This window comes from Phymastichus coffea, unplaced genomic scaffold, assembly GCF_024137745.1.
Source record: "Phymastichus coffea isolate CEN01 unplaced genomic scaffold, Cenicafe_Pcof_1.1 PCOF00013, whole genome shotgun sequence".
NCBI classification, from domain to species: Eukaryota; Metazoa; Arthropoda; class Insecta; order Hymenoptera; family Eulophidae; genus Phymastichus; species Phymastichus coffea.
In genome coordinates this window covers 5,031,398-5,058,366 of record NW_026706824.1, presented here as the reverse complement: position 1 = coordinate 5,058,366, position 26,969 = coordinate 5,031,398, and the positions used below count along the sequence as shown (strand labels likewise).

The following is a 26,969-nucleotide window of genomic DNA, read 5'->3' as shown; positions in this document are numbered from 1 at the left end:
GTCGCGACGGACGTGGTGGAGTTGCCGTGGAGTAAGAATCGTTATCAATATATTCTAGTTTTTCAAGATTCGTACACGAAGTGAGTAGAGTTTAAACCGTTGAATTCGGCGGACGGAAAGTCGCTTGCACGCGCGTTTGAGGAATTAATATTGCTGCGATGGAAAATACCGGATTACCTCGTTAGCGATAACGCGGAAGTGTACCAGAGTAAAGTTTTCCAGGATACCTTAAGCGAGTATGGCGTAGAGCACGTATTCTGTCCTCCCTATCACCAGTATTTCTGAAATTCGGACGTAATCCGCGGACCGCAAAAAGCCTAACGCGTGAGGTAGCGAGGAAAGTACCCGTAATCAGATTGAGTCCCGAAATTTGGCAAGATCGCTTACAGAGGTTAAACGTGCTGCGCGATTTAGTGAGTAAGCATATTGAGAGCGCTCAGGAACGACAGAAGTGTGCATACGATAAGAAGCGCCGGTGTGATGTGCGTTTAGTAAACAGCACCTGAAAGGCGAAAGAAGGTGCCTCGGGGAGGTAAAAAGAAACGGACTCGGATAGAAGCTGCTCGAGCGTTAGCCGCTCGGCATGAAGAAGAGGCTGAAGGCGACCCTCTTGTGGAGCGGATAAGGAGCGATGCTCGCTCTCGACCATGAGGCCTCTAGCTCTAACCGCAGGGATGAGGAGGTGGCTCGCCGCCGTACCCCACCCGTGTTGGAATCACAAGAAATGGTGGTTGATCAGCCCTCCGCCGAGTTGGCCCCGAGCTCTGGTGCCCCGGAAGTAGGGCCCTCCCAGGATCAGGTGTAGTTTGACGTTTGTGAGTAGAGTATTGTTTGCTATACTTTTATTTATTTTATTGTTTTGATTATTCTCGTGTTGTATGCATGTAAGGGTTGAATGTAGACAGAAGTACGCGTAGCTTCGACGCGTGCAGATGAGGTGGAGAACCCTTTCGAACCTATAATCCTGTCCTTTTTTTTATGAGCGAACGTTCGCTCTGGGGCACTGACGGGGAGGAGCGAGATGATCGTCAGTCAATCGTTGGGAGAGATCGATGACTTGGGGGGGGGGGGGGGGGGGGGCTGTGACGGGACCCTGACTAGAATAGCCGGCCCTGTCTGGCTCGTTCTCTCTCTCTCTCTCGCAGCCTCGCTCCTTCGCTGTTGCCCTGGCAAGCGTTTGAAAATTACGAACCGATACCGATGATCGCTCCGCTTTATTTCAGGACCAATACCTGAGCCGGGCATTATCATTAGGAGCCAATTGGGAGCGAAAGCGGCTCTGGCATGAAGAAGAGAGAGAGATTGACGCGTTGCGAGTAGAGAGTAAGCGCGCGCGAGTGACCCGCGGAGATCCGCTCGCAAGAGCGAAGCCGCCGGCGTTGCTCGAGCTTACGCGCGAACGATTAGGGGAGAAAGTTCGACCCGATATTCTGAGTTAGGCGGATCGTTTTGAGGGCCAAGCGTGCGTACGTAAGAAAATGCTAATCAGTCAGGTCAATACAATGAGAGCTGAGGACGACGAGCAGATCAAAGCACGGAGAGGAGTTCCAACGACCCTCGCATCGTAGAATCCATCTGAGCCTGCCACGAGCCTGCCAGCAGTCCCGCAGTATTTCCTGCCTATAGCGGAATTACCAGCATTTCCTGCCAGCAGCTCCAGCAGCAGTTGCTGTCAACAGCACTAGCAGCGATTCCTGCCATCAGCCTTTACCAGGTCAGGTCGTCTCTCTCTCTCTTTCTCTCTGTATTCGCGAGTGTGCGACACGATGACGAAGTGCTCGCAAACATAGCGAATATCACGATCAGAACGAGTCCTTCCTTTGTAACCCTCTCAAATCATTGTACCGTGCCCCCGTGCGATTTTCCGCACGAGCGCAGGCACGCGGCCGTTGAGGACGACGCGTGAACTCGCGTCGTCGCTCTTTTTTTGTTAAACGTAGAGAATAAATATTTTTAACGGTTATATTACGATTATTGTGTTCACCCGTCATTCCTTTCCTCTCAAACCAAAGCCTAAAATGCTAATTTAGTGACGAGGCCTTTCGTCATCGTTCAGAGGAGCGAAAGAGCCTGCCTTACCTTCTTCTTTAAAAATAATTTGTGATACGGTGCTTGGGCACGGGTCCTTGCATGGCTCCTAGGAACTACCATTTCCCAAAACGCTTTTGATTTTAATCATTAGTGTCACAGTTATATTAGCAGTAAAAGTTACAAACCAACAATCAGTCGTTGATTGAAATTAAAAGTGACAATACAGTGCATTCCGAGTGTCAATCGTCATCCAAAACTGAAAGGATTGACACATCAAAGCATAGAGTTCCTAAAATGTCTCGGCTTAGAAGTAATTTCTGGTGCAAAGTAACTTGCATTATTTTTTGCTGCTTTCAACAAATTAACGTAGAACGTTTTAGAAATTCAGTCACCTGTCGCCTTTGGTGAATCCTTGATTCATTATGAGATTCACACTCATCAACCATACACCAAAATATCTTCCAAAATAGCCATGAAAATTTGCATATCAATCCAACATCAATACTTGTGTCTTTTACTATCTCGTCGCTAATTACGTATTTGTGGTAGGATATGCGACAATAAGAATGCAGTCTTAACGAATACTCTATTTGTGAACAATGCCTGCTGTCACTTGTTTGAGAAAATTAGGTATGAGCTAAATGCGATAGAAATAGATAATGCAAAAACGTTGGTCTTACAACTATTATGAACAATTGGCTATCACATAATCTAAGTCAAAATTGGATTGCTGAAAATGCCCGATGGATAACAGAAAATGATCAGAAAATAATCAACGACGAAGGATATTTCGATGTCACTATTCCTTCATTACCTTCATTACTATTCCACACTAAACTTCATTTTCGGATTTGCCGAAAATTATCGCAAAGTATTGGTAAACATGAAACATAAACTAATTCTCACACGATCGAGCAGTGATTTAAATGCCATTATCTAAACAACAAAATTAGTGGAACTGAAAACAATCATCGAAAACTTCAAGATCGATATAACGCGCATCGAATGGTTTATGCCGTACGTTACTGCATGGAATACTCAAAAAATTCATCTACTTGATTTTCTAAAAAGCAAAAGAAGCATTTCAATGAGTTTTCATAGTTGGGAATTATATTAGTATCCTATGCTACCTATGAACATAAGTGATGTATGGACAGTCAAAACTGCAAATTAATTGAAAGAACCACGTCATGTCATCTTAACTTTTCAAACTAAACGATAAAATATTTCAACAGTTAATGCAAGCGTATTCGATCATTGCAACGTTAGTAACGTGAAATTTTTCCTTATCTTTCAGTGTTATCCGTATGGTAATCTTAATATTGACATTAATAAGTATCAGTTTGCAATGTTATATGACATGTATGCCAATTTCCATAAGGAATATTACGGTAAAGACTCTGAACCGATGCTAAAAAAATCTACCTTCATAAAACAAGTTCCACTCATTGTCATTGATTGCTCTAAAGAAAATGAGACATTGAAGAACTCTGCAGTGGATGTACGCTTGGAGTTTGAAACAAGGAAATATATTCCTGAAGGAACTTCAGCGTATTGCCTCATTTTACATATTCGCATCGTTCAATACAATCCAATAAGTGGGGATGTGAATAAACTTATTTAGAGAGTGGAGATCGATGTATAAAAGAGATGACTCTTCCCCCAAGCAGCTCAGTAGCAGCCAGAATGGAGTACGTAGTGGGTGTGCAACGTTTTATGATGCCTGGCAATACGTATTCCTTAGAGGAGCTAGCAATACTTACACTTAACTGCGACGAAGAACCACTCATACCATTATTCAAACCACCGTTTCCAAGGCGAAGACTAACTGAAAAATGTAAGCGTTATATTCTTTGGAAGGAAATCTACTACCATGAATTAGAATGGGACTCTGGTGATTTCAAGTATGAAGAGCATAAATTCATCATCACAGACACGCTCAAAGCTGCTACAAAAATTTTTGTATCCGGAGATCTGAAAAAAGAGAGGTTAGAACGATATGGCCTCAAAGTTTTCGACTCGAATGATTGGGAAAATTCCCCTTTTGAAAATATGAAATCAGTTACTGTGTGTCCTAATCATAACGGTAAATACGTAACGACGTGCGCTCATCAAAATATCAAATTTATGAAAAAGTTTTACTTAAATGGTTGCTGTATAGAATGGGAAGAGAGCGATGAAATTATTGAAGGATTTCTATAAATATTCTTTTAATGTAAATGACTTGTAGAGTAAGATTTATTTTTTATCAATAAAAAAAATGTTATTTAAGAAAAAACAATATGTATGTTTACTATGACCCCCCCCCCCCCCTCTACGCCACAAGATCTTAAAGTAGCAGCCTAGTCCTTTCAAATGCCGTTGAGTTTGCTCAAATTGCTTATTTTTTCTTTGAGATATCGTATTTTGAAGTTTTTAGATTTCATAAATACTGTACCTCTCAGAACATATTCGTACAGCTTTGAAAGTTTCGACGTCGAATTTTATATCAAACGACTTCAATCAACTACTGTTCTGCAAGAAAATTAAGATATATACCATAGACAAGCTAACCTACCTTTAACCTAAATTATATCATTCCCACAAATCCTTACAACCCTTAAAAACCGCCCCTGCCAACCCTCAAACAGGCTAACCTACCTACGATAAATCTGGGTAGAGCGAGTTGAATCGACTGCTTTTCTATGAGGAACCTAAGATCTCAACCACAGATAGGCTTATCTATTTTCTCCTTGACGTACTCTATCTCCAGATACCCTTACAACCCTCATAAACCGCTCTACCAACCCCCAAGCAGGCTAACCTACCTAACCCTTGGTAGACCGAGTTTAATCAACTGCTTTTTTATAAAAAAATGAATATCTCATTGACATTGTCTCTGATATACCCCTCCTCACGTAAGGGTGGTTTTTAAGGGTTGTAAGGATTTGTGGGCATGATATAATTTAGGTTAAAGGTAGGTTAGCCTGTCTATGGTATATATCTTAATTTTCTTGCAGAACAGTAGTTGATTGAAGTCGTTTGACATAAAATTCGACGTCGAAACTTTTAAAGCTGTACGAGTATGTTCTGAGAGGTACAATATTTATGAAATCGAAAAACTTCAAAATTTAATATCTCAAAGAAAAAATAAGCAAACTGAGCAAACTCAACAGCATTTAAAAGGACTAGATTGCTTCTTTAGTATGTCGTTTGTAGTTTTTTACGTGTAGATAATGTCGTGGTACTACATAACCTCAAATATAGGTAAAAATCGCTATTTTCACACTTTTAGATTAAGATATCTCAAAATCCGGACGTGCTGGAGCAATTCTGAGGCCGGATTTGGTTTCAGCGCCAAAAATTCTTTGGGAAAACATATATGGTTTGCTTGTGCAAAAAATTAAGGTATTTTTGTAGGACTGTGTAATCAGTATATATGCGAATATCAAAAACAATATATATGAATATATGCATTCAAATACACACACTCACATACACGATAATGCGTGATCTTAAACCTCGTGCACACTTATGGAAGAAGTTGCGGGGGGAGGAGGGTGAGCGTCGTAATTCAGTCGCTTGTTGGTTGTGTGTACCTAATATACGCAATAAGAGCTACTAAGTAAAAAGCAGCTGCGGCTCACTTGCTAGAGGCTACGGTCTATCGATCCATAGGACGCGAGATCGATTCCCCGTGGTGTCTGCTCATTTTTTTCACTGAGCTAAATCTGTGCATACACCTAAATCAATTGCGTCAAATTAATTAATTTCAATGAAATACATAAATTTTTTTTAATATTTAAAACGCACTTCGCATTGGGTGGGGGGGGACTCATGCGCATGATCTAACAGTGCTGATCTGATAGCTCATACGCTTTAGATCACTGAATGAGAAAGGGGCGGCGGCGGGGACGCCGGATCTAAGTGTGCTGATCTCATAGATCTCAGGAGGAGAGGGGGCGCCCGATCTTTGATTGCTGATCTCATAGATCTCAGGAGGAGAGGGGGCGCCCGATCTATGATTGCTGATCTCATAGATCATGCACTTCAGATCACTGATCTGAGGCTCCCCTATCATCTGAGGCTCCCCTAATATGTGGCCTCTCTAGTTTATCTACTTCTACACTTAACTTAAAATTGTCGCAGTCCTATCTTTAGAGATACGTAACTTTAATTTTTAATATTCAATGAAAAAAAATGGTTTTATTAAGTATATAAATTATTCCTTTTTTTTGGTTCACACAATATATCAAAAATAAACATTGTATATTTTTCGTTGAAGTCGATTTGAAAAATAATTAAAAAAAAATGTACAATAACTTGCTTATAAAAATTATTTAAATATTCCAATTTTACAAAATTAATGAAGAATTTGTATTCTGCTCGGCTGAAAACTACTAAAGTGATACATCGTTTGTCCCTGTTACTGATCAGAACTTTACAATAATTAGAGATAACCACCTCCACAAAAAATAATTTAGGTTAATACCACGAAACAAATCAACTTTATTTTCTTTTTTTTATGTAATCTGTTTTAAGGCGATAAACCATTCATTATAATTTTTATAACCAATAATTGATGAAAAAAATTTAATTTTCTTTAAAAAAAATATATGGGTTGCTACCCTTACAATTAAAATTAATGCTGTTTTGTAGCCATTGTTATTCTACAAGTTTGAACGTTGGTTCCACCGAGCTGTGCTTATTGGTTTCCCAAATATTGGAATAAAACTATTTTTCTAGGGGTAAAATTTTAGAGTGGATTTTACCCTCTAAGATTATGTATTCGCCAGTATGAAAAATATAGGTCTTTATTCTGAATGTAGTATAATATATGGAAATATCATCCAAATTAGCGACACGCACTGAAGGTAACTTCATTGTTAGTAAAATCTCGAATAACACATTGGAATTACGAACTGTATCATCTAGGGATAAGTTCTCTAGCTCAATAACAGAAATCTTATCCTCAGAATGTTACTCATATAGTAAAGACTTAGGATAACTAATCTGTAATAAAGAAAACCGCTTTGATAGCCATTTCTTCTTCATCCATTGCCTTTACATACTTGTATGCTTGCTTTCATCAGACTGGATGCATGTGTATGTACGTAAGCACACCACTAACGTTTGTTTTGTTTGTCTGAATTGCTGACTAATGGAGCCGGGAGTGAAGAGTGGCTTATATTTTGGCGGACCATAGAGGTGAAGATGCTTGGCGAGAGATAAAAAGGCAGAGAGAGGGACGAAAAAAAAGAATATATGACTTAACATAGCAACCGGAGAGTGCACACGAGTGCCAAGTTACACGCGCACCCGTAGTTAACCAACAGCGGAGACTACCAGCATTCCTTCGGTGTCACGGATAGATGCGCCAATTTATATTAAATTGTAACACGTACGTTAATAATTTTGAATTCCGCATGGGAAATAAACCCGAACAACGTCGCGTCACAAGTTATTTTAAGGGGGAAGGCTCGGAAGGCGTATTCGCTTCGTCGCGGAAAATTAACGAGGGCTTATGTCGTCCGGTAGTGTCGATAATCACGATTTACCTAGTTACTAGAGAGACAGGTTGCACAAAGAAACTCATCATTTCTGATATTTATTTACACTTTATTGAAACAGCAATTTACATGCGGCGTTTGACGTGTGCGTCGGCCAAGTCCGGGCTAGTCCGTTCCGTGCGAATTAACGCACAGGAGACAGAATATCGCCTTACAACTGTCCCGCGATTCCATGCGAGTGCGATACGAATTCACGCACGCAGCCACTCGTCAGCGTCCGGCCGATACGATGCTTAGAGAGAGAAATCGAGGCGCGCATCGAGAAATGAAAAAGGGTACCTGACCTTAGGAGAAAGCGCTGCTGTGGAAGTCCACGTCCGCTGGGCCAACAATGTAGCCCTCAACAGGTGGATCTCTATGTAGATTCTGCTGGTCTTCCTCTGCGATGCTGTTCACTCGGTATCAATTCACTATTCACGCACTTCTTAGTCGCGAGGCTTAACTAGCTCGAAATTAGTTGCTGGTCAAAGCCATACTAACACCACGATCTCGCGCTTTTCGCGACGTCTTACGCGCCCCTCCCTATAGGTACCCAATCGGACGAACGCCGCCGGCTACGCACGCATGTGCGACTCATGCCGGTGACACTATTTCTCTCTCTCCTCCTCTGCTCCCCGCTCTCGCTCCATCCCTCCAACGCCAGGCATCTCCACCGATCAGGAATCAAACCTGCAACAAAGCCACATCGTGCATCGATACTCGATTTTTCATCAACCGAGACCGATGTGGCAGCGGCTCAGGGGAAGGCATGTGGAAGAGAGAGAGAGAGGCGAACAGGGCGAGCGAACTCAACGGTCGATTCGCCCGTCACAAAATATTCTGGAGATTGATGACTCGGGTCGCTTCCAGATTTCGTAGCAGCAGAGAAAACAAAGTGGCTACAACAGGAGCTACAGCAGAAGTTACAGCAGCAACAGCATGAGCTCTCTTTTTCTCTCTCTTCCCTATTACAGTAATTTCGAGCGGGTATGGCAAGTTGTATCGGCTCGAGTTTTCATTTGGCAATTATGACCATTAGTAGCTATACATTACTATATGTTGTGTTATATAGGGACCTTAAGCCAGTGATGAGCGTCGTGCAATTCAGCGCCATTGCCTGGACGTAGGTTTTTCTTAGTCGCGTGCGTGCGTAAGCTGATAAAGTGGACGTAATAAAAATCAAGAGACGGCATATACGGGTAAAGACAAAGCTGTTTAATGAAACAGGTTACAGCGCAGAAATGATGAGGTAGCAGCCGTAGAGAGAAAAGGGAATTGCGGCTAAAGAAAAAGACTAAATAACGCCGGTACTTACGTACAGTAGGATCGCAGGCTCTGGACGACGCCGATCATTCGTTGTAAGCGGCTAATAATGTGTCTTGCAAATGACAAAGTCACGTTACACACTCACAATTTCACAAAAGACTATCGCATGAGGACAGCTCAAGCTCGCACAAAAAATCGACTCTCCTGTTTTTATTGCAGCTGTCGCTGACAAGAACTTCCATGGCACTAGAAAACGGAGAACGAGGACGTATGTCGATCCGCTGTTGTGGAAAATAGGAGTGAACCCACTCTTGTTGGCCTCCATCTTGTTAAATTCGCACGTTTATGTGCAAACGTATGAGTGACAATGTGGTCGCGGAGTGGTTTTTTTTCTCACTTATCTTATGTGCTCACTAAGGAAAAATATAGAATAAAAGATAGAGACATAACGATGAATTTTTCACTCGTTATACCATATGTGTGAACACCATTTGGAATGATAACGATCAATAATTGTCCACGTATATTGATACAGATCAGAAGAGGTCGAATAAACTTTGTTTAATTTTTCAATATACTAAAAATCGAAAAAAATTATTTCATTTATATTTCGTTTTAAGCTGCAGGTCTATCTTTTATAAGTGAAAAGGCATATTTTTACATTTTGATGTTTTCCTCTATCTTATTTAAAAAAATTTTTGCGTTTGAAAAGTGTTTCTTTAGAAAAAATAATCTCACTTTGTTAAAAAACAGTATACGATATCTATGAGTGTATGTATGTGTGTGTGTACTGTGTACAATATACGAGGTATTCAATTTTAGTCGACCTACTTAAAAATCTGGATTGTTGAGCGTTATCTCGAAAAAAATTTTAGACAATTTACTTAACTTTGGTAGATCACGTTTTGCTAACTTTAGATTTAACCTTGAACATGATCATTCAGGCTTATCACCGGGTCAATGTTTTCTTAAATCAAAATCCCTATTTTTATCGCAAATTCGAATTCTATGTAAAATTTGTATGTCATACGATTGAACATGTGTTAGTCCCCTTGCCACTTCCGGGGGTGCTTTTCTACCGTGATTGCCCTTGCCTCTTAATAGGGTACTTTCTTATCGTCAATCCCCGTAACTCTCACTGTTCTTATTCACGAATCCACTGTTCAAATTCGCTGTCATTTTCTTGAAGGTATAGATTCAAACACGTTTGGAAGTTTTCAAATGTTCATAGCAATGTTGCGCTATAAATAGCTCTGCAAGCTTGGCGGATGCGAATTATCACATCTTGTTTCGTTATTGGTCGTTGTGCGCAAAGAACATTTTTGTTTACGCACAACGGTGTAAACAGAAATGTGGATATCCTCACAAAAAAAATTTGTCACTGAGATCTAGCGAGCAAACTAGCTAGTTAACTCGACCTCTTTGTCCGAGCTGTTTTCCTTCAAGTTACATCCAAATAGTTACTAAAAAGTGACGCGAAGTGAGATGCTGTATCATGCTGAAACTACATTTTTCTTATTCTTTTTAAATCAACACATAACATTTCTGAAGTGGTAAGCTTAATATCGAAATCTTTTAAAAATATACAAAGCTGTTAATCTAGATACACGAATTAACTTTTTTATTTGCCTTCTGCTAATGTGAGGATTCAGATGGACAGCCGCTAGAACAGTTATTATATGAGCATCTATTTCATTGTGACGGTGGACGCCTTTAATTTCTGTTTTCAATTTTCATTAATTTTTCATGAATTTCAATGTTTAGTTGTAAGAGCGGCAAATAAATGATGTAATATGAAATCCTCTCAACTCTCTAAAATCCGAAACGAGTTGAGAACCGTATATCCGAAAATTCCTAAGAGCCGAGCTGGAAAGAGAAATCGAAGGCCGTATGGAAACTCTATATATAAAAAACTTAGGCCGATGCACGTACCCGCGTGTTCGGCCTAGGAGCAAGTCGTTAAATTACGAGCTGCATCCTGTTTGCCACATCTTTTCCCTTCAAAACTCACTTTCTGAGTTTTCTAAATTTTAGCATTGAAATAAGTTAAAAATAAATATTGCGATATCCCAAACATTTTTATGTCATTTTATAGATCGCCACTATGCCAGTAGATTACCTCTTTTCAACTTTTTTATTCTAAGTACAGTTAGGCCACACAAACAGGCCACAAACAGGAAAACATGGGCGTAATTTTTAAGTATAATTTCATTTATATTTGTATTGTGCGATATTATTATAATTACTATATTTTTTTTGTTATTGGAATTATCTTTAGGCTAAAGTGTATAAAGTGAAAGAGAATATTGTTCAATTCTCCCTAATTTTTACATTGATTATTTAAATATTAACCAATTTTTAACTTAAGAATATGATAAAAGTTCATGATAAATTACGGATTCTTCTTTCCTTAGACAAAAGCTTTGAACTTTTTAAATAAATAATACCAAACAGAAGAATAAAGTAATAAACACATGAACTTTGGACCATATTTGTTATTTTTATATTAGAATATAATTATAAATTCCTATGTTTAGTTTTAAGTAATTTGATTGATCGTAGCTTTGCGTGCAATTATTGTTAATAATAGTCGCTGAAATTTTGACCAAAACAATACGAGTGGGTCCATCTCTTAACCCATTAAAGCCCACGCTAAGACTGGTTGAGATAGCGACAAACAAACTGTGCTATCTTTTGCATAAGTGAAAAATAAAATATACGTATTTTTTTTTATGTTATTTTCAATTGTTTATAACAAATTATTTAAACAAATTACAAAAAAATTCATAATTATCAAAATCTAAATGCGGGAATCGATTCTGGAGGTGAAATCAAGACGAAAACCTATATAACACTTTTTTGTCAGAATTCAATTTGTTAGTGTAACGTAGGAATAAACAATTGCATGTTGGGGAGAAAAAGTGACCATGTCAAGTCCCAAGCAAAATCTATCTGGAATAGCAAAAAATAAACTGTGCTATCCTTTGCATAAGTGAAAAATAAAATATATATATTTTTTCTTATGTCATTTGCAATTGTTTATAACAAATTATTTAAACAAATTACAAAAAAATTCATAATTTTCAAAATCTGAATGCGGAAATCGATTCGGGGGATAAAATTGAGATGAAAACCTATATAACACTTTTTTGTCAGAGTTCAATTTGATATCTTTATGTAGAAATAAACTATTGACAAATAAGTGTTTTCATTCTCACACATGGTATCTGGAATCATATCAGTATTTTTTACTGATAAATTTTGAGATCTTATACTGTAATTGGATAAGTTTATTTCATTTCGTAAATCCTTCCGTGTTAGAGATCACGTTTGAGTGGCGGGCTAACGGTTGAAAACATTTATACATTGGATCTATTCTTTGAAATAATAATTTCGGAAAACTTTTAGTTTTTATTTTGTTCTAAATTGGTAACGTTACTGATAATGCCGAGACGGAGAATTAGCGATCTACCAAATTTAGTTGAAGATTCTGATAGTGATGAAGGTCAACATATTGATATAGCATTCATTCCTAATGAATATGAAAGTTCAGATGGAGATTCGGACGGTGATCCAAATGAAGATACATTATCAAATGAATTACCATCAGGTTCTTACGAACATGTTAAAAGTACATACACAAGTACTCAGAAATTGTTGGAACCGAATCATAAGTACAGTTGGAAAAATGATGCTTTGAATGATATTTCTCCGCATGTCGAGAGCAACTTCAATATTTCACCTATTTCATCATTGCAATCCAAAAATGCTTTTGAGTTGTTTGAGGTTTTCTTTTCGAAATCAATGAAAAACCATATCATTGAAGCCACTTCTGAAAATCATTTTGATTTATGTATGGATGATCTAGAAAAATTTATTACAATCATAATGATTACTATCTTCAATTCTAGAAAAAGTATTCGTGATTACTGGTCAAAAAAGCGAATACTTCAGTGTCCAGTAATTGCGGAACTTATGTCTAGAAATAATTTCGTTGCCATAAAAAAGAACATACGATTCTATAAACTTCAAGAAACTGATCAAAATGATAAAGTCTGGAAGGTTAGAACTCTGTATGATATGTTTCGTGAGAATTGTATGCAATTTGGTTTCTTTGACTATAATTTATCAATAGATGAGATAATGGTAAAATACTTTGGTAGGTTTGGTATCAAGCAATGTATAAGGAATAAACCCATTAGATTTGGAATAAAAGAATGGGCAGTCTGTTCTTCTGATGGGTATATATATGATCTTGATATTTACACTGGTAAATCAGGAATCGATGAACGAAATCCTTTAGTTGCCGTTGGTTTAGGGTCTAGAGTGGTGATAAAGTTACTTTCGAATTTATTAGAAAAAACACAGAGAGAAGAACTGAAAAAGTATCATATTTATTTTGACAACTTTTTCACAAACCCAGATCTTATGATTCATTTGAAAAAAAATGGTTTATCGGCGACAGGAACTGTTCGGCATAATCATGTGAAAGTGAAAGTCGAAATGCCAAAAAAAGCTAAAAGAGGATACACTATTTCAATGCATGAAGTGAATTCAAAATTGAATTATATTACAGTTATGGACTCAAAGCCAGTATCGATTCTCTCTTCGAAATATGGAAATGAACCAAAAGTTGAAATGCAGAGATGGCAGGAATCATCGAAAAAATCTATTCTTTTTCCTCATTGTTTCTCTATGTATAATGAACACATGGGTGGCGTCGATCTACATGATCAACACTGTAATGCTTTGATGCCTACAATTCGAAGTAAGAAATGGACATGGTGCCTTGTATTACGGCTCATCCAAGCATCCTTAGCAAACGCTACAGTGATTTACAATAAGTTACATCCAGACGAAAGAAAAGGTTCCAAAGATATTGTTCAAGAAGTTTGTGAATATTATATTGACAAGTTATCTTCCAAACGTCCCCCCAAACGACAGAAACAGAGTGAAACTTCATCCCAAGAACACGTGATGAAACATGGGAGTCTTAGGAAATGTGGAATTTCAACATGTCGGACAAGAACGGAATGGTATTGTGAGAAATGTTCTATGCCTGTTTGCAAAAGTCATAAAGAAGGACATGGCCATGAACAATAATTCAATCCCACCGATTATATTTACAATAATTCATGCCAATATTGATGGATAAATACAATAATTAGCTTCATTTTATACGATTTTTTGAAACACTCTCAGGAGGCCGAATGTTTCTTCCTTCATTACAATAACTAATTGGCCTCTGACAGAAAAGTGTTATATAGGTTTTCGTCTAAACTTTACCCCCAGAATCGATTTCCGCATTCAGATTTTGAAAATTATAAATTTTTTTATAATTTGTTTAAATAGTTTGTTATAAACAATTGCAAATGACATAAGAAAAAATATATATATTTTATTTTTCACTTATGCAAAGGATAGCACAGTTTATTTTTTGCTATTCCAGATAGATTTTGCTTGGGACTTGACATGGTCACTTTTTCTCCCCAACATGCAATTGTTTATTCCTACGTTACACTAACAAATTGAATTCTGACAAAAAAGTGTTATATAGGTTTTCGTCTTGATTTCACCTCCAGAATCGATTCCCGCATTTAGATTTTGATAATTATGAATTTTTTTGTAATTTGTTTAAATAATTTGTTATAAACAATTGAAAATAACATAAAAAAAAATACGTATATTTTATTTTTCACTTATGCAAAAGATAGCACAGTTTGTTTGTCGCTATCTCAACCAGTCTTAGCGTGGGCTTTAATGGGTTAAGAGTGGCCCAAACTTTCATTTTCGCTTCGTCCCGCTCGCCTCGGAAAACCCACGCCTCCAGTCCAATTAACAACGCCAAAATTTTTTTTTTTATTTCCAATTTATTTATTTACAATCTGTCTGCTAACAATGAGTAAATTTTATTGTACAATTACAAAATTGGTTACAAAAATATTTGATATAATTACATGAGGGTAATTCACCATTGTTCTGTACCAATAATACTATTGCCGTGCTCCTGTAATTATGAATAAATGGCGTTTTGTACTTTTTAATTCTTGAGACTATTGGTGTTGTATGAATTAGTTCATTTGCTAACAATCTGAATGTTCCATTTTACTGGTATGTTTTTTAAAAGTTGATTCTATTTCTTCTCTTACGGTCTTAATGTAGACACCCTTCCTTAAGTATTCATTTGTTACATACCATGGTGCGTCAGTGATGTATATTATTGTTTTATTTTGAAATCTTTCTCTGATATCGATGTTAGACTTCGTGGTTGTACCCCACAGTTGTATACTGTATGTCCATACTGGTTTAATTATGAATTTGTATACTAGTAATTTGTTTTTGATTGACAGTTTGGATTTTCTTCCTAGTAACCAGTAAAATTTCCTCGTTTGCAGGTTGAGTTGTTTTCGTTTGGTCCAGATATGGTTTCTCCAGGTAAGTCTTCGATCCAGGTGCATTCCAAAATATTTAGCTTTCTATCCTTGTGCAATTGGGTGATTATTTATGTATACCGATGGGCAGTATCCTTTTTTTTTGTATAAGTTACTTGAATTAATTTAGTTTCATTTATCATTATCCTCCATTTGTTGAACCATTTAAGAACTGTGTCTAGGTATTTCTGCATTATGTTCGACGCTGTTATTTCATTAGCATGTGATATTAATATTGCTGTATCATCTGCGTACGTGGCTATGCTGACGTCTTCCATTTCGGGGAGATCGTGGGTGTAATTTAGGTATAATATAGGTCCAAGAACATTTCCTTGGGGGACACCGGCATTTATTGGATAAAGTTCTGTTGTTTCATTATTTACTCTTACCTTAAAGGTTCTAGAATTTAGATATGATTCCAGTAGTAAATAAAGTTCTTTTAGTAAAATTTTTTTTAGTTTATATAATAGCCTTTTGTGCCAAACTTTATCAAATGCTTGTGCTACATCAAGAAATACTGCATTACAGTATTCGTTTTTTTCAAAGGTATTTCTTATTTTTGTGGTTACTCTATTTATTTGTTCTATTCTAGCATGATTCTTACGGAAACCGAATTGGTGATCTGGTATTATATTTTGTTCTGTTAGTATTATATGTAATCTTTTAACTATTATTTTCTCACAGATTTTGGATAACGTTGGCAGTAGACTGATTAGCCTGTTATTTATATTCTCATTTTTTTCGTCGTAGAGAATTTGTTTAAGTTCTTTCAATGATCGATTATATTTCGATTTACCTATTTGTAATCTAGTTTGCTGCCAAATTTTTCTTAATCTTCTTTTTTCTTTAATTTTGTCAGATATAGATTTAGAGTTGGTTAAATTTGTTTTTATATTTATACGGTATATTGGAGTCGCGTTTTTAACAGCATTAAAAATAATATTATTGACATTTTCAATTGCAATATCAATATTTTGTTTTGTTTTTAGTGGTATGTTACATGAAAACTTCTCATTTAATATTTCTCTGTATAAATTCCAATCTGTTTTTTCATTGTATAAGGGGTTGTTTTTCTTTAAGTTTAATTCTATTGTTGAGGCGAAATTAATAATAATTGGGGAGTGATCTGAAGTTAATTCGAGGCATGATTTAACCGTTATATTCTTAGAACATAAGACTTTTATAATTGCAAAGTCTATAAAGTCCGGTAGTTTATTTATATCGAAGGGCCAGTATGTAGGTTCGCCTGTTGATATTGGCATTAAATTTTCTGTTTTCATCACTGTATATAGAATTGCTCCTTTTGGATTCGGCGTTATCAATCTAGACCCCCACCATGGATGTTTAGCGTTGTAGTCGCCTCCTGCAAGAAAGCGATTTCCCAGACTATCAAAATATTTTTTGTATTGTTCCTTGGTTATCTTATGTTTTGAAAGGCAATACAATACTGAAACTATTATTTGACCGTACTTGTCTGTGATTGCGATGTTGGTTGCTTGTAGATAAACATATTTATATGGTTCAATTTCGTGATGATTATTAGTATTTTTAATTAGTATAGCCGTTCCTCCGTGTGCTTTGCCGTCTGGATAATTTGTATTATATAAAATATATCGTGGTATTTTTAGAAAATTTTGATCAGTGAAATGTGTTTCAGATATTAGCATTATATCTATATTGTTTTCTATGAGAAAAGGTTTTAAATCCATACTTCTTTGCGCTCAACCGTTAGCGTTCCATATTGCTAATTTTATTCCTATATTTATTTAAGCTTGTTTATGACCGTTGTAAGCAGATTTAATATCGTGTCCATTTTGTTCATTAGTTGAGTCATCATGTTTACCAGCTGACTGTCATTGTTATTGTTACGTTTGATTGAGGTGGCTGTGTTTGATTGGGTTCTTCACTTGGTATGAATACATTACCGCTAGTAGCCTGTGCATACGAAACATTTGGTCTAACGGTATTTTCTTCTTTCGATACTGCAAACTCTTTTGGTCTTAATGGTGGAAAAAGTTTTTGTTGCAGGAGTTTTCTTGCACTGCATCCTTTAGCTACATGGTTTCCCCTGCAGTTTGCACATTTGACATCTTTAATTTTGTGTTGGATGGGACAATCTGATGTTAAATGATTATTAGCGCATTTTACGCAGACTGGTATTCTGTGACAATAATTTTTAGTATGGCCATATTCTTGGCAACGCATGCACTGAGGAATTTCTCTTTTCTTTCGCGGAGGCTCAAAACTAATTATTTGTTGCATTAATTTATCGATTTTATATATTTCTTTGTTATTTTCTTTCATTTTAATTTCTATGACAAATATTGGTAACGGTGGTTTTGAGATTTTATGTTTAATGTTTGTTATTTTCAACACTTCATGATTATATGATTCTATTTCATTTTTTAATTCATCTAAATTTACCGATGGGTGTATATTTTTTAAAACCGTTTTATATGGTTTGTTTTCTTTTTGTTGGAAATTATAAAAATCAGTTTTTTTTATCTAGTTCCGATATAATTGGGGAAAAATGTTCCGGATTATTTAATTAAATTTTTAATTCATTATTTTTAACAACTTTCAATATATATTCATTTTTTGCGACTTGTTCAAGTAAGGTTTTTAACGGGCTAATATTTAAAACTTCGTTTACAAAAATAGGTGGTGGTTTCGCGACTTTAGTTATTGTAGGTGTTAAAGGTGGGTTATTTATTTTACCTGTGTTTTCGTTATTGTTTTCTTCTAGTAAGATTTCGTACTGGTTGCTTGTTTTGATTACATTATCGCTATTTCCAAGCCAGTAGCCCCTGATGTGCGTTTGTCTTCTCTTTATAATTTTATGTTCATCTGGGCTATTTATCTGTCTTTTTCGCGAGCGCGCAAAGCTGCGATTAATAATGTGTAAGAGTCTAACAATGAAACAAAAAAAAAAAATTTAAAGTAAGTCAAAACTATTTCATCATCTTTCTTTTCTTTACCTACTATTCGTGAAACCGTTTCCCCTTCTTCAAACGTTGTTGTGGCAAGAGTCGCACTTCGTTCTCCTTTTTTTTTTCGATCGAGGTACTATTGCGTTTGGATCGTACTTTACCCAAGTTAAAATCACGCGCACCAAAAAAACTTTCTTTGCAATACACATGCTTATCCCGGTTTACACACGCAAGCGTAGACCAAAAAGAGCGTACCTGAGAAGTCGACCACGACGTAACATTTTTGGAGGCACCGGAGGGATATTATTGCAAGAGAAAGTAGTAGGGTACCGATATTTCCTCTTCTTTTTTTTTAGTTAGTTATTTTGAAATCACATAGAAATTTTTGTGTTGCAAGTTTCGAAAAATCTTGAGCAAAAATAAAGTTAAAACCATATAAATATATATATATATATATATATTTGTAAAGTAATTTTGATAAATTTTGCGACGAGCAAAAATCAAACAGCAAAACCAAAAGCATCAGTAACCGCTTAGTTGAAACTAGTATTGTGTAAGCTTTCCAAGCTTACTAGTGCGCGTGCGGGAAAATAAAAACTCTAATTGCCGTTTTGTTCTTTCCTCTTTTCTTCTTTTCCAAGACGATTGAAGAGTAATTAAAAAGAAAAAAATTTTATTTTAGTGAACCAAAAACACTCAACGATCCGTAAGAAATTAACGGGAGGCCAACGGAAAGTATTAAAGAAATTGTTGAAGACCCCACCCGGATTTATCCCTCAAGAAATTTATGAGCGACAGAGAAAAATTCAATTTGAAAAAAATCGCCTCGAATTTAGCAATAACAAAACACTCTATACAACGTCGAAAAAAATTCCAGCCAAAACGTGAGGGAAGTTAACACATCTTCCATTATGAACCCACCCTTGGCGAACTTGGAACAGCGCATCGAACTCTTCAGACAATCACTATGCGTACATGACTTATATCGGGATAAATGTCAAATTTGTATCGATAGATTCATTAATAAAAAAAGGTATGACGAGAGCAAGCGTCGGTATTTACCCCAATTCCCCCTCTCTCTTTATGGGAGTTCGAGCGAATGCCCTTTGGTTAGATAAACGCGCCGTAAAAAGACTTACGATCGAATTGCTCGCGAGTATTACTTACCAGGAGTGTGGTATGATGTGAGGACGTTCGTAGATGAGTGCTCTCAATGTCAGAAGTATAACGTAGTCCAGCAGACGCCTCAAGGCCTAATGGGTAAACGCGTAGTAGAAAGACCATGGGCCGTGGTAGAGCTGTCCCGTAGCAAAATTAGGTTTAAATACCTGGTGGTTTTTCAAGTCTTATTTACCAAGTGGGTTGAGTTAAAACCGCTACGTTCGGCGGACGGTCCTGCTCTTGTTGCCGTGCTTGAGGAGTTAATCCTGTTTAGGTGGGAAACTCCGGAATATATTGTTAGTGATAATGCGAAGGCATATAGGAGAAAAGTGTTTCAAGATAGGTTGCGAGAATACGGTATCGAACACGTATTTTGCCCTGCGTATCATCAGCAAAGTGACCCGGTTGAGCGTGTAAATCGAACGCTAAAAACGATGATAGCGATGTTTGTAGATGCCGACCACAGGAGCTGGGATAGGTACTTGCATGAATTTCGTCATAATATCAATACGGCGACTCAGGCGTCTACAAAGGTATCGCCGGCGTTTCTAGACGTTGGTAGGGATCCCCATCCAGTAAATAGTTTAAAACGCGAGATCGAGATAAAAGCCCCTATTGTTAAGATAGATACGATGGCGTGGGAAGATAGGCTATCACGTTTAAATGCGTTATGCGACTTGGTAGCTAGGCATATTGATGAAGCTCAGGAAAAGCAAAAGAAACACTACGATAGGGGTAGGCGTTAGGTGGTTTTCTAGGTAGATGATTTGGTTTTGCGCAAAGTGCATATGCTTTCGAACGCAGCGGATGGTAAAAACGCGAAACTCGATCCGTAATTCGACGGACCGTTTGAAATTATTTCAGTAATTTCGCCTGAGATCTACGAGTTAGCGACAAACAGTAAACATCGTACTACTCGAGTGCATGTCTCTGAAATTAAGCGTTGTGTGCCTTCGTAAAAGGTAAATTAATAGGTTAACGGGATGATTCAGGCATGATAATTTTTGTTTATTTATTTCTTTCTTTCTTTTTTTATGGTTTAATGAGTGCAGCGACGAAAGCGGTAATGGCTGAGTCCGGAGACTCGAGCCGCATCTCTCACATCGCCGAGGACCAAGTACCTTTAGGCGACACGATCGCACGAGTAGATTAGCCAGAAGCTGCTGAGGTTATGGAGGTCAACCAGGCGTCGTGGTCTGCCGCCCCGCTTTCGGGTTTAGGGCAGGCGGCCTCTTACGATGCCGAGGTTACCTCCTGTACATCGTATCTCCTCACCTCCGACGCCGTCCATAGGCTCGAGCGACTCCGAGGAAGAGACGATACCGGCTCGCGAGCTACCTCGAGTAGCTCCGCAGCTGCACGTCCACGCTCCTCTCCCATAGAAGCCGCTCGCGCATCAGAGATCAGACCCCGCATACCAGTTTGTTCGCATGGGTGGGCCCGTGCAATTCCCTCCAGCCGGTTATTTGAAGGATGAACGGAAAAAGGAGGCTGAGGCTCGGCAGAATACGAGAAAGAGGAAGCGCTCCATGCGTTTCAACCTCTCCGCATGTAATTTCGAGAGACCGTCCTCCAGTCAGACGTCTACAGCATCCCGGGCGGCAGAGGGAGTTGTTGCTGAGGCGACAAGCTCTCGCCAGCCACCGGTTTCTTCGACGGCTGATGGAGGAAAGGCCTCGGAAATTGGTACCAGCACTGCTGTCGGAAAGACGAAAGAGGATCCGGTAGCACCGGTGCGACCAGCCCTTAAGCCGGTACTATTCCTTACGTCTTCTCAGGCGGAAAGCTCAACCTCCCCCTCAACGCCTCCTTGTTGGGTAGATGAGACAGGGTTTCGTCTGGTCCGAGGTAACTTTCTGCAGGGTCTGGCCCCGGTCCCCTGGAAACCGGAGTTGGAAGTGCCCTCGATCCGCTGCTTTAATTGCAGAACGGGGTCACATCCCAGGTCGGCCTGCACGGAACCGCCTATTTCGCGTCCGGTATGCCGAAATGCGGGCAACTCGGCGTCCTCGTCTACGACTGTCCGCACTGCCACGATGCCTTCAGGGTGGACCAGGCGCGCAGGATGCTTGTAGAGAAGGGAAGGGCTCGGGAGCGCTCCAGTGATCCGGTAGGACTCCAGGCTTTGCGGTGGGAAACCGTGGAGCCGGAGTCAAGGGTTCCTGAGGCGAGACCAGAAATAGCTAGTCCTGAGTCTTCCGTCGGGGAACCAAAGGCGAAGAAACTCCGACATAGGTGCGGTAAGAGGCACAGGGATAGGCTCGCGCGTAAAACACTTGCCGCAGAGGGAAACCAAGCTGGAGCCAGTACGACCAGCACTGCGCGAGTAGAGGTCACGACGCGGACGGAACAGGCACCGGTATCCGCGAGTCTGCCGGTGGATCGTGACGCCAGGGTAACTGGGCCCGAGGCGGCTGAGATTGCCGGCTATATGCTTTCCAGATTAGGCTTTCCGCGATGACGGGATTGGTATTTTGATTTGACGTTCCGGCTAAAACGATAAACTTTTGCACTAGAACTAATTAGGTTGTTACCAACCTAGACTTAAGTTTAATTAAGCTACGCTTAAGTTGTTTATTTAAGGATGAGTGTTTATCGTTGATTTCCAGTTGTTAGTCGAGAGAGAGAGATTGTGAGGGTGGAGATCAGGTCGTTCGCAGGTGCGAACATTGGCCTGGACGGGGGTGTAATGAGAGCAAGCGTTGATCTCGTCGGTATTTTCCTCAATTCCTCCTCTCTCTCTCGGCAACGCACGGTAACCACCGTTAGGCGTATTTAAGAATACGCCTAATGCATGGTTTTTCTTTCAGCCGACGGATTTGCCGAGCGAGGCCGAGCCGGCCCGAAGCTGTTACGCTGATGACAGAGTATAGAGGTGTTAGAAAGGGAGAGAGAGTTAGGCGTGCCCCACGCAGGATTAGGCAGGCGCGCGTCGCGAAACCAATTAGCGCATTGGTCGTGCGCCGCCTAATAAGTAGGTCAAGTGGGGAGAAAAAGAACGAGGAAGAAGCTGTCGATCTCGGAAGAAAAAATGAGCGACAGACGGTAGTGAGTCGAGCGGTCAGTCAGGTTTTCCAGCCGATCGGAAGTACAGACGGTAGTAAGTCGAGCAGTCAGTCAGAAGGTTTCCATTAAGACGGTTTAGACGGTCAGCGGTGGAAGGTCGAAAGTGCAGTTGAGGACAAAGGGTCAGCCAAACGCATACGCCATCAAGGAGCCGAGAAAGACCGAGAGAAAAGAGGACGACTACCTTGTTCCAGCATCTGTTCGGGATGCTACCCAGAGAAGCCGGCAGAAGACCATCGACGGCCAGCAACATCATGCGCAGGGCACAGCTAGGCCTCCCGTTCCTGTATTGAAGGTTAAGTCTCGCAAACTAATCTTTCTCTCTTTCTCTCTTTCTCTCTTTCTCTCTTTCTCTCTTCAGCGGTATGGCATAACGCAAAATTATAAGCGTGAGGTAGGTAGCAAAGCGTGCACACGCCGGCTACCTGCCCTAATTACGGTCGGCGTCATATATTTTTCAAATAGAAAATTGTCCAGGCGATCCCTCGCTGGGCGGCTTTCTCTTTTAGTTAACCCATTTCTTCCCAATCGACCATGAGACTACCGATTGGTTTATCGTCTTGTAAAATGGGTAGAATCGCTTGAAATCGACATGCAAAATACCATTTCCGAAGCAAAAAGACTTGCTCTTTCCGAATCTGCAAACAGATTTTCAAAATTTTGCGATCCAAAAACAATATGGCGGCTCAAACTTAGTGCAAATTTCATTTTTTATTTTAACTGAATTTCCTTTTTTTCAAGTAAAGTATGTAACGTATACCTAATAAACAATTTTATTTCACTATTAGTATGGTTATAGAACTTCTGGTATCGATTATTGATATTTTTGAAAATCTAAATTTAAAATGGCAGACGAAAAATTGAAAAATTCTGAAAAATAAAGGAAAATGAGAAAATATATATTTCTTGTGTTTTTGAGGGTGCTGATTTGATATCTGGTGTTGATTTTTGAAAATTCTTGCACCGAAAATAAATATGCTGCATTCAAAATGGCTGATAATTTTAATTTTTTTTAACTTGAGTTTTTTTTTTATAAAGTACACATTTTTATATGCTTTTGAAGCTAATAAATTGATATTTCATTATATATAGTTATAAATCATTTTCAGTTTAAAAATTATGTTTAATGAATAGTAGTAGTAAATAATTGAGTTACTGAGACGTTGAAAAAGGATGATCATAACTGTCAAAACATTTAGAACATATGTATTTATCGCATTTTTCGCAAAAGTTGTTAGTACGTTGGTTATCACATTTTTCTCCTGTTTTACATGTTTGTTATGTATAACTTTGAGAACTTTGATGCGAACCATGGTAGGATCTGAAACATTGAACACAATAATGTTCTTTACAATCATAACAATAATAAGTAGTTCGATCTTTACATACCTTACATACTTTGCGTGCCTTAGGAATCATGATGAGTGAATGTTGAGATAGTGATTCTTCGCTTTGTTTCAGGTATAGTCTTATGACATTCGAGACAAACTCTTTAGCTGATATTTTCTTACTATGCACTAAATTATATAAAACCATACCATAAGTTAGTGATGATTGTATAAACTTACAAAACCTAGACCATGTCCACTTTTTACTATGAATAGTTTGTCGAAAATCACTGCAATGTTGATCATGAAGATCAACAACCTCACATAAACATATTCTAAATTATAAAAACTAAAGGAAACTCTAGTAGAATTTTTTTTTTATACTTTTATCAATTCTTTCCACTTCAGATAGTGGTATAATACAGCTTGCAGTTGAAATGATAGAAACATTTTTAGAATCCTTTACTCTAACATAGTTTATGCCACTATTTACTTCGAGAGTTACTACATAAGTACCACGCTCAGATTTTTTATCGATGGTATATTTTTTTTTAAAGTATCAAGTTCGGAAACTACTTCTTGTCTGTTAGCTTTCTGTTTTGTTTGCTTGCCTACTTTCAAAGTTGATTTTTCCTTTGTTAGATTATTTATTTTGTTTTTTACATTTTTTGCATTATTTTTTTCGTTGCTTTCGTATATTTTTCTTTTACTTTTTTAGCTGGTTGTTTTTTAGCTGTTTGTTTATTAGTCAATCTTTTAACAGTTTTAACTTTATTTGAAATTAGAGACTTTGTTTTTCTTTTATTTTTCTCTTGATTAGAAGCTAATAATTCTTTGAACATATCTTTAGTAAAAACTCGCCCGTCTCTTACTGTCCTAGTTGCTCTGAGATCATGTTTTTTCAATCGTACAAGTAAATCAGGTTAATTAAAATAATTGTCAAAACTGACGTGGTATTTCAAAATTTCATCTGCCGACTTTCTCTGAAAATATTCTTTTAACATTTTTATCACTACTCTAGAACCCAAAGCACATTTTTCTTCGCTACTTGAATCGTGACCACAGTAAACATCAAAATCTAATAAATATCCCTGAATTATACAAAACGCCCAAAGCTTTATTCCAAATCGTACAGGTTTATTTCTTATAAATTGTTTGAGTATGGTACGACCAAAAAATTTAACCATCATCTCATCGATCGAAAGGGCAGAACAAAAAAAATCAAACTGCTAAATATTTTTTCGAAAAATGTTTATTATTTTTCTGACTCTCCATACTCTATCTGCATCATTTCTATCTTCTTTTTTATTCATTTTAAATTTATTTTTTATATTTTCAAATTTATTACGCGACATGGTTTCAGAAACTGTATCAGAATGGTACAAAGAATCGTTAGACCAATAATCTCTATAACATTTACGACTGTTGATAATAGAAAACATAACTATCCCAATGAATTAATTCAAATCATCAGTATCAATATCTAAAGCATTTTCAGCACTTGCTTCAATTATATAATCTTTTATTTTATCTAAAAAAAATAACTCAAATAACTCATCGCATGTTTTTTCACGCAAATTATTTTTTATCTCCTCATCCAAAAATATTTCTGATTTTGGTATCGAATCATAAAATTTTTCTCTATCTTTCCATACATACTCATGTGAAGGTTCTAGTTTTTTATTTGAAAAAATGAGGGATTCGTCAACTATTTGATACCCTTCTGGACAATTGCGTCCTTCAATAATCTAAACACTGTCAGCTGAATCGTTTTCATTGTTTGATTCATCTCCACTTCCAATATCATCAGGAATCACAGCAACGTTTCTAAATAAACTTTCGGGTAAATTAGAAAACGTTTTATCTGTTCCGTCAACATGATCGGAATCTAAATCCATAAGCTCAGTAGTTTCAACAGTAATGCTACTGTCGGATTGCTTTGCGTTTTTCTTTGGCATACTTTACACCATTTGTTATTTTGTAAAGTTATTCAAACTTATAATATTATGAGGTTCAAAAATATTATAATAAATCAATCGCAGTAGTAGTTGAAGTTTTTATATAAATTATTATTATTGTAATACCATAGTAATATAAATTTTGTAGTTTATTTTTCTTAAGTATACAAATTTGCGGAAAATATCGGGTACCGATATGGATTTAGGATTGCAGATTTTACTGCAAGTACAAAAAAAATAACTGTTCGCCACCTGGCGGCCGTTTTATAAGTGAAATATGATTTGAAATAATTTTATTGTAACTTTCATTATTTAGAAAATTAATGAATGCTAAACCTGTAGATTTTTGCTAGAAAAAATATATTTATAAAATAAATTAAGTTTATCGGCCATTTCGAATGCTCGATATTGATTTGCGATGCAAGAATTTTGAAAAATCACCACCAGATATCAAATCAGCACCCTCAAAAACACAAGAAATATATATTTTCTCATTTTCCTTCATTTTTCAGAATTTTTCAATTTTTCGTCCGCTATTTTAAATTTTGGATTTTCAAAAATATCAATAATCGATAACAGAAGTCCTACAACCATACTAATAGTGAAATAAAATTGTTTAGTAGGTATACGTTACATACTTTACTCGAAAAAAAAGGAAATTCATTTAAAATAAAAAATGAAATTTGCACTAAGTTTGAGCCGCCATATTGTTTTTGTATAGCAAAATTTTGAAAATCTGTTTGCAGATTCGGAAAGAGCAAGTCTTTTTGCTTCGGAAATGGTATTTTGCATGTCGATTTCAAGCGATTCTACCCATTTTACAAGACGATAAACCAATCGGTAGTCTCATGGTCGATTGGGAAGAAATGGGTTAAGTAGACTAAGTCGGTTCGTCGTCAATTTGCTCATCTGCCGGGCGACGTGTGCTATATATAGTTTAGATTTGTAAGCGCGATAAGTTAATTAATTTGTTCTTTGTTCTCTATTGTAATAGGTGCTAAGAACACCGTTGTGTTCTAAGTGTTAAGACGTGTTAGTAACACCGTTGTGTTCATTAGGCTAAGATTTGTAAAGGTGGATTATAAGAGTTCGTATTATTATGCGATTTGTTAATGTGCAGTATTTGCAAAGTTCAAGTGTAATTTGACTTTGATTTGGTTAGGATTATATTTGTTTGAATGCGAATTTTTGTTGTGTCTATAATTCCCTAATCACTTTCTTTTCTTTACCTTTCCCTACCTTCCCGCCTCGATTGCTATGAGCGAGTGCG

General features: G+C 37.5%; 1 protein-coding gene across 14 annotated transcripts in view; it reads left to right on the top strand.

Moving 5' to 3' along the window:
- Window positions 1–26,969, top strand: part of LOC131673140 (dopamine receptor 2-like) — a 923,047-nt gene that overhangs the window by 521,895 nt on the left and 374,183 nt on the right. The window lies entirely within an intron of this gene.